Raw genomic sequence first — 9,269 nt, forward strand, 5'->3', positions numbered from 1 at the left:
GTATTTAAAGATCTGTCAGGAAGAAACGGGAAATCACTTTTCAGTTGCTTTGGCTGGTGACATTAAGCTCAATGTGTGAAAGTTACCAAAAGGCAAACTTTAGTGCAACTGAAAATTGTATAGCTGTTAGACTTACCCAATAAAGGATGGTCTGATTTTTGTGAACTCTGCCAGTAGTGATACCCATACTGGACCTGGATGATCATCTGCCAAATATGCTGTTGAAGAGATTACTGCATGGAGGGGGTCTTCCAATTCTGAAGTTCTTCCACTTTTTAACAAAAGTTTAATTTCATGGGCTCACCTTTCATGATCTATGGTTCAAACAAGATGGAAATCTAAGACATATCAGGACAATAACCACCAGTGAAATGGAACAAAGCTCATAGAGAAGCCAAAAAATGGAGAAAAACTGGTTTTAATGGGTGCCTTCTCAGAATCTCCAATTTTTATTTCAAGGAGAGAAAGGAAGCACTTGTCATTTTGTCAACTTCCTTTTTCTACTCCATGACTCACAAATTTACAAAGCAAATGCCTCTGAAGAGTAAGTTTCATGTAACAGACACCTAGCTACACCTGCAGAGATTTTTTAAAAACTGTATGTTGCCTTATCTCTTGGATCTTTCATTCCTCTGGATTCCTTCTCCCCCATCACACTCTCATCCTCGTCCTCCTCTTCCTCCTCCTCCTTCTCCTCTTCTTCCTCTTCTTCCTCCTCCTCCTCCTTCTTCTCTCTCTCCCTATCCCTCTTCCACTCTCATTTACCTATCTCATTCTTCTCTCTTTCTATCTGCCCTTCATCTGCATCTGTATCCAGCCAGGTCATCCCATTTCTCCTTCCCTCTCCACATTCTTTTTCCCTCCACTTCTTTACTTCATTGTCTCATCCCTCTCTCAGCTCTTGACTAGGTAGTCACCCACATCTCAAATAGAAATGTGCCTATAGTATTCCACAGTGGCATCAAAATTGAGTTTCTATCTAGCTGGCTTCTCTGGCAGAGCCCTGGCCCTGACCCCTGTGGTCAGTTTCTGTTTCATCCACAGCCTACAACCACAGTGTAGGCTTCAGAGAAGATGAAATGTCAACCAAGGTTCAAATCAATGAGTGAAACTTGAGTTTAGGGAAGTGAATTTGCCTGTTCACTTTAAAGTGTATAACACTTTAATCGCCAATATTTCTCGAGCAGTTTCTATGTGCCAGCAATACATTAAGCAGCTTACATTTATTTTTCTCTTTTGATTCTCACAACAGCCTGACAAGTTAGGCACCATTATTAATCATATTTTAAAAAAACACATCTTAGAAGTGCAAAGTAACAGTTAGAGAATGGTAGCCATGGGATTGTAGCCTGGAACCAAGTTCTTGACTCTGAAACAATAAGCTTCCCACTAGGGAAGGGAAATGTGGAGATGTTTCACAGCTCCTCTTTTCTATCTAGCGGTATGCTTGCAGCAGAAAAGGTCCAGATTATCCAAAGTGAGGCCAGACATCCCTGCAAACAATAATGACAGAGTTTTATTTTTCATAGTGACACTAAGAGAAACTGGGCTAGAAGATTAGCTTTAACTATATCTTTTTTAAAAGTGGAGACACTGTGGACTAAAAGAGGACTTTAAAACATGTTTTTTTTCCACTTTATGGGCAAGCCATTTAATCTCTTTGAGCCTCAGCTTTCTCATTTATGAAATCAGAATCTCATATGAGTCTTATGTAAGAGATTAGATAATGTGTATAAATCACCTGGAACATAGTAGATACTTGGTATTTTTTAGCTGAGTCTTAATCCAATTTCTCTTAGTAACACATTCCAGCTTCTCCAACCTACCCATTCCCATCTGCAGGCTAATTTCAAGTCACTCATCAGTCTCACGCCATTTAATCCAGGAACCTCTCTCATCAACCCCAGTCCTCACCCAATCTTAGCTAAGTGATAGTTCTGTTTTTCCATAGAATCATGTGTATGCCTCTATTACAGCTCTCATCACACTGCCACTATCTACCATCCTGTCTCCCTAACTAGTCTGTGAGTTCCTGGAGTATGGAGACTTCTCCATTTATCTCAATATCTTCAGTGCTAAGCACAGGGTCAAGCACATCTCAAGTACTCAGTAAATGTTTTCCAATTAAGCCCTACTTTTAAAATATGTTAAACTGTGGACCTAATACACTTTGGCTTCAATGGAAGTATGAGAGGAGTTGCCCAGATGAGCCAATAGCTATTGTGAGCCAAAGACTTAGTCAGATGGTTCTCACTTAGGTTACAAATCCTCAGAATGCAAATACTCCCTTAAAAATATTCCAGGCTTGGTCCATATTCTTCTTGGTTTTATACACTAATCATCTGTACCCTCGTTTTTCTTAGTATTCATCTTTAGATGCTAAAAATTCAAAATCTTTTAAGCCTGTGCTCAGCAGGTCAATTCCTTTTATCTAGCTCCCCAAATAAATATATAAAAATTCCCTCCCCTTCTTTTAGGGCTACTCAATCTTCTACCAAGATCCTGCCTCTTTTCTCTTTCTAGCTCTGCTCTCCTTACTTTGTTTAAGCATGGATTTGCCCAATAATAAAACTATGTTTATTGTTTGGCTTTCAAGACATGTAATTCCTAATGGTTTCTGGCATTGTTTCAGCTGCGGCAGCTTAAAATTAAGCGTCTCCAGAAAATCAGCTGTAATGAATCTGAGATTCATTCCTGTCCTGGTATGTGGCTGGTAACTTTGAACAAGGTAGCCTGTGTAATTTTGAGTCCTTACTTTAAAATTGCATGACTTCGTAGATTACAGCTATAATCTTGTCTATGTACAATTAGCCTTTGGAGATTTTTTTAAATGTAGAGGCTTTTGTTTTTTAAATATTATTGTTAGTACTTCATTTTTTTAATCTAATGCTAACAATAGCTTGCATTATTTTCTTCCAAATTATGTTACCTTTATATTTCTCTATTTAAAGGCTTGCTTTGCAGTATAACTTACTTTAACCTATAAAGTTTTGTAAGAATTTTCTTCCATTTGAAACCCCTCTCTTTTCCAACTGAATACTGAAAGAATTTAATGTAATCTATGAACTTGGGGCACCTGGCAAAATTATTGAAGAAGCACTGACACAACACCAATGCCTTCTGTGTCATGACTTGCCCTGCATGTTTTTTGCTGCTTCTTTCAAAGAAGGGGAAAGATCACGGAACTAATCTGTATTGAAAATCCTGTGTTCTTCTGACTACTAAGAGCACAAAAAATCTATTCTTTTCCATTCAAAAAAGTATTCATTTATCCCCACCCTATATTTGGTATCTTTAAACAGCTCCCTCACACTATAACACAACTAGCCTCCAATATTTCTACAATTCAATCTTTCAGCAGTCTTTGATAGAAAATTCTGTTTAAGTCCTTCATAAAACAAAAATTTGTATAAAATAAGTTCTCTGGGCATGAAGAAAAAAATTAACTTTTTAAAATGCAATAAATACCTAATGAACACTGAGTAGATCTTAAGTTGTTTTCCACTGACTAGATCTTAAGTTCTTTTTCCCCTGGGAAGAGGAAGTGCTTAGCCTGAGCTCTACTCTGGAGGCTGGGGACCTTCCATCTTGACATCCTGTCTCACCCCCAGAACTCTCATTTTAACTGCCTCCCTGTCCCTCACCATTTCTTTAAAGCTTTCCACCACAGAATCCCAACCACAGTCAAACAAGTCCTCTTCTTTCCCCGGACTCACCTGTTCTTGACCCTAAACTTTGTCACTGGGCACATGTCTCCTCATTAGTCTTCATGAAGGCAGAGATGTTTTATCAGTTTTGTCCACTGCTATATCTTCCAACACTCAGAATAGTGCCTAGCATTATTGAATGAAGGAATAGTTGAATGCAATTATTACTTGGTGTTTAAGACCAAGTAATAATGTAATTATTGGTCTTAAGCGCCAAGTAATAATTGCATTCAACTATTCATAAGTCAAAAATTGCACAAGTTTATCTCATTGAATAAAGAGTATATCTCAGGAAGTTCAGTGAAAATTAACCTAATGAATATCAAATGTTAGTTTCAGATTCACATTGCTATTTCAGGCTATTCTAGCTTGCCTTTCAGATTCACCTCCAATTGCAAAGTTTTATCTTCTCTTTGGGTTGTGTCACCTTATTGCTTCTCTGCCAAGTTGCTAACTATCTGGTAGCAAATACTCATCTCTAGAGAAAAAATTCCATATAAAAAAAACCTAGCGATTCATCTTTTTCTGTAGTTAAGAATTATCACCTAATATAATTGTTTGGTAACTGCCTGATTTTTTAAGCTTTATACTGTCAAGTTAAATCTATGAGAAGCTAAAATGATCATAAAGATATCACCCTCATTCAAAGCTCAGACCCAGCAAAATTGCTATATGAATAAAATATGTATACAAACTAATCTTTTTAAAAAACTTTTCCCAAGGTTGTATATGAATATAAAAACCCAGATTTAAATTATACATGCAAACTGTAAAAGCAGAGACACATGCTCCCTATTAAGTCTGTGTTTTAAAATATCCAGTTACCAATCAAGAAACCCCAGTAGATTCCAAAGAAGCGTAGTCTGTAAGAAACCATGACAAGGTAAAAGATTATTATCTGGCAAGTAGTGCCTAGAATCAGGTCTGAGGGGGCCAGAAGGGACTATGAATCACAAGGTGAGAAAAGATAATTTGCAGCAAATTGGTAAGATATGTGGGAGGAGCTAAAGTAGTTGGGTCTGCCGGGTGAGGTGGCTCACACCTGTAATCCCAGCACTTTGGGAGGCCAAGGCAGGTGGGTCACCTGCGGTCAGGAGTTCTAGACCAGCCTGACCAACATGCCAAAACCCCGTCTCTACTAAAAATACAAAATTAGCCAGGCATGGTGGTGCATGCCTGTAATCCCAGCTACTCGGGAGGTTGAGGCAGGAGAATTGCTTGAATCCAGGAGACAGAGGTTGCAATGAGCTGAGATCGCACCATTGCACTCCAGCCTGGGCAACAAGAGTGAAACTCCATCTCCAAATAAATAAATAGATAAGTAAAATAAGGTAGTTAGGTCAGGTCATGAACAATAAGAGGACATTAGAGGCCTGTTTGTATCTTTATTGTGGTGCTATCAACTGTGAAAAGCTGAGGCAAGCCTGAGAGCTTGTGAGAACTACAGGACCAGCCAGTAAGTCCTTGTTTCAGCACCAAATTTAATTTATACTGGCTGTGTTAACTTGCACAAGACCCTTACCTTCCTGAATCTGAATTTCCTCATTGGAAAATGGAGTCCATTAATGCCCCCTCACAGAGTTGTGGTACTTGGATTGATCACAGTGGTGCACATATTTACTACATTATTATGCGCTGGAGAGGAGCCAGGCCTACCCTATACCAGTTTTCTCTTCTTAATCACTGGCACCTCCTTTCCTACAGTTGTTGAAGCAAAAAACAGAATCGTTATGTCGTCCTTTCTTTTCTCCAGCTCACATCCATCCCATGAGGAAATCTATCAACTCCACCTTTAAAATATATCCAACAACATGCTACCACCGCTCACCACCTCTACTACAACTACCTGGGCCCCTATCACCAGGTTTCCTTTTTCTTGTTTTCACTCAGGCTATTACAAGAGCTTCCTCACTGGTCTCCCTCTCTGCCCTACCTTTGCATCCTACAGTTCTTAATCGTAACACAGAGAGAGCCCTTTAAAATATGTCAGGTCACACATAGGGTTCATGCCTGTAATCTTAGCATTTTGGGAGGCTGAGCGGGAGGATCACTTGAGCCCAGTAGTTCAAGACCAGCCTGGGTAACAAAGCAAAACACTATCTCTACAAAAAATTTAAAAATTAGCTGGGCATGGTGATGCGTGTCTTTGGTCCCAGCTACTCAGGAGGCTGAGGCAAGAGGACTGTTTAATCTGGGTAGATTGAGGCTGCAGTGAGCTATGATCATGCCACTACCCTCCAGCCTGGGTGACAGAGTGAGACCTTGTCTCAAAAAAAAAATTAAAAAAAAGAAACTAAATGTGTCACATCACATTATTCATATGCTGAGGCCCTTCCAGTGGCTCAGATCTTACTCAGAGCCCTTACAATGGCCCACAAGGCCTGTGGGATCGGGTTCCCTGCCATACCTCCCTGACCCAAATCTCCTCTTCACTAACTTGGTAACAATCACATTGAAATAGGAGTTCAGCAGGACTTGGTTTTTAAGACACAGGTCACAATAACCCCACCGATAAAACAACATACAGTAACGAAGCCAGCCAAAATCAGCCAGAACCAAGATGGTGACGAAAGCGGCCTCTAGTCGTCCTCATTCCTCATTATATGTTAATTATAATGTATCGGCATGCTAAAAGACACTTCCACCAGCTGCCAAGACAGTTTACAAATGCCAGGCAACATCCCAAAGTTATGGTGGAAAGATATGGTCGAAAAACGGAAGGAACCCTCATTCCAGGAATTCCGTGCCCCTTTCCTTTCCCAGAAAATTCATAAAGAGTCCACCCCTTGTTTAGCTATGATCAAAAATAACCGTGGAAATAGCCAACCAGCAGCTCTCAGGGCTACTCTGCCTATGGGGTAACCACACTTTTTATTCCATTACTTTTCAATAAATTTGCTTTCACTTTACTCTGTTGGCTCAATCTTGAATTCGTTTCTGTGTGAAGCCAAGAAGCCATGTGGCCTCCCAGGCTGAGCCCCAGTTTTGAGGTTCACCCTGTGACAACATGTCCTACTGATGCCTTGATTTTAGCACAGTGAGGCTCATTTCAGACTTCTCACCTCTAGAACTGTAAATTTGAGAAATTTCATTGTTTTAAGCCACTCAGTTTGTGCTTGCCATCAACACTGTCTCAAATTATTTATTCCTACACCTTATGGTCCATTGTAAATCACAAGCCTGTGAACCCAGAAAATCTTAGACAAGTCTCAGTTAATTTAGAAAGCTTATTTTGCCAAGGTTGAGGACACACGCCCATAACACAGCCTCAGAAAGTCCTGATGACATGTGCCCCAAATGGTCAGGGCACAGATTGGTTTTATACATTTTAGGGAGACATAAGACATCAATCAATATGTGTAAGAAGTACATTGGTTCATTCTGGAAAGGCAGGACAACTTGAAGCAAAGTCCGGAAGACTGAAGTTGGGAAGGAGCTTCCAGGTCACAGACAGGTGAGACACAGTTACATTTTGAGTTTCTGATTAGCCTTTCCAAAGGAGGCAAATCAGATATGCATCTATCTTAGTGAGCAGAGGGGTAACTTTGAATAGAATGGGAGGCGGGTTTGCCCTAAGCAGCTTCCAGCTGGAGTTTCTCTTAGTGATTTTGGGGTCCAAGATATTTTCCTTTCACAAGCACAACTCATGCTTCCTACTTTGGCAGCACATTAAAAGATGTGCAACATCTTTACATGATTCACAACCTTAGTGCCAAACCACTTACACTATCCCTTTTTCCACTACAAACTTCAACTTTCTTTAGATCTGCACTACTCAGTATCGTAGCCATTAGCCACTTGTACAACTTTCTTCAGATCTGCATTATCAAATATGGCAGCCATTGGCACCAGGAATATGACTAGCCTGCATTGACATGTGTTGTAAGTGTAGAATACATAGCAGATTTTGAAAACTTACATATATAAAGTAATGTAAGACACCTCATTAATAATTTTTTTTTTGAGATGGAGTCTTGCTCTTGACATCCAGGCTGGAGTGCAGTGGCACAATCTCCGCTCACTGCAACCTCCGCCTCCCGGGTTCAAGAGATTCTTCTGCCTCAGCCTCCTGAGTAGCTGGGACTACAGGCGCATGCCACCATGGCCAGCTAATTTTTTTTGTATTTTTATTAGAGACAGGGTTTCACCATATTGGTCAGGCTGGTCTCGAACTCCTGACCTTGTGATCCGCCTGCCTCAGCCTGCCAAATTGCTGGGATTACAGGCATTAGCTACCGCACCTGGCCCTCATTAATAATTTTTAAACTACTGATTACATGTAGAAATTAGTTTGGATATGCTGGGTTAAATATATTATTAAAATTAATTATTGCCAGGCACAGTGGCCCATACCTGTAATTCCAGAATTTTGTGAGGCTGAGGCAAGTATTACTTGAGCCTGAGTCCAGGAGTTTGAGACCAGCCTATGCAACCCAGTGAGATCCTGTCTAAAAAAATAAAAATAAAATTGTACCTCGTTCTTTTTACCTTTCTAATATAGCTACTAGAAAAATTTCAATTACACACATGGCTTGCATTATACTTCTCTTAGATAGTGCTTTATATTCTATAGCCATTCTAACTTCTAAATTTGGGACTAATCATATTGTGCATAGCCTCACTCAACCCTCAGGCCTGACTCAACAATGTCTTGCTTCATTCCTTGACTGTTGCTGCCCATCCTGTGCCAGATTGATAAGACACTCCCAACAGCCACCCAGCAACAGGTACAGGAAACATAACCATGGACAACAGTGCTGCCTTAAGGCAATTGTGCTCTACTTATTGAAGCTCTACTATTCTATCTATAGTGTAGCTTTACAATTTTTACAACCCTGTTTTATCAGTCCCATTTGATGTTAAGTGTTTATATAAGGAAAAAAGCACTAAAAGAAGACAACTATTAGGAACACTTTGGTTCCTTCTCCCCAGCCTTGTTTAAACTTCTTAATTTACATCTTATTAAATGTAGCTGTATATATTAATATGTTTTTATATATGTGCAGATAAAACTATTAGAAGGGAAATTTCTAAAATGTTAACAATTTCTAAAATGTTAACAGTGTTTTCTCTAGGTAAAGATAAAAACAGGTGACTTTTGTTTCATAATTTTATGATTTTTCTGAAATGTCTATAATATACATATATTGCTGTCATAATCCAAGGGTAAGAGACCTCAATTTATAATCAATCACCCAAGCCTGATAAAGCAGAGCAAGCAAGTTTGTTCCACGTCACTATGAAGTCAAGAGAAAGAGTGGGTTTCCTGTGGGGTTTGCTCACCCAAGAACCAAATGAAACAAGTCAAGCTGTTGGCTGATTCTCTTTAACCATCCCAGTAGACTGTCTGCAAAGACTCTTAGTGGAAAGAGAAGGAGGTAGTCCAGGATTTTGAGGATGAAAATATAGATTCAATGAAGGTGAAGGGGGAATTTCCTGAGTAGATCTGCCTACATCAAGCAGCAGATGAAGTCATAGGTTCCAGAACACTATATCCCATCTTATTTAGGCACCAGCCTATTTAGGTACCAGCCACCTCACCCCAAACACACAAATGATCAG

General features: G+C 39.7%; 1 long non-coding RNA gene across 1 annotated transcript; it reads right to left on the reverse strand.

The window, feature by feature from the left end:
- Nucleotides 1-1,266: 1,266 nt before the first annotated feature.
- On the reverse strand, nucleotides 1,267-8,292 carry LOC129526964 (uncharacterized). The gene is made up of 3 exons (XR_008671786.2): nucleotides 8,061-8,292; nucleotides 3,717-3,833; nucleotides 1,267-1,493 (listed from the first exon to the last, which is right to left on the reverse strand). It is a non-coding gene; the product is annotated as an uncharacterized lncRNA (long non-coding RNA).
- Nucleotides 8,293-9,269: the final 977 nt, after the last annotated feature.

Source organism: Gorilla gorilla, chromosome 1 (genome assembly GCF_029281585.2).
Source record: "Gorilla gorilla gorilla isolate KB3781 chromosome 1, NHGRI_mGorGor1-v2.1_pri, whole genome shotgun sequence".
NCBI classification, from domain to species: Eukaryota; Metazoa; Chordata; class Mammalia; order Primates; family Hominidae; genus Gorilla; species Gorilla gorilla.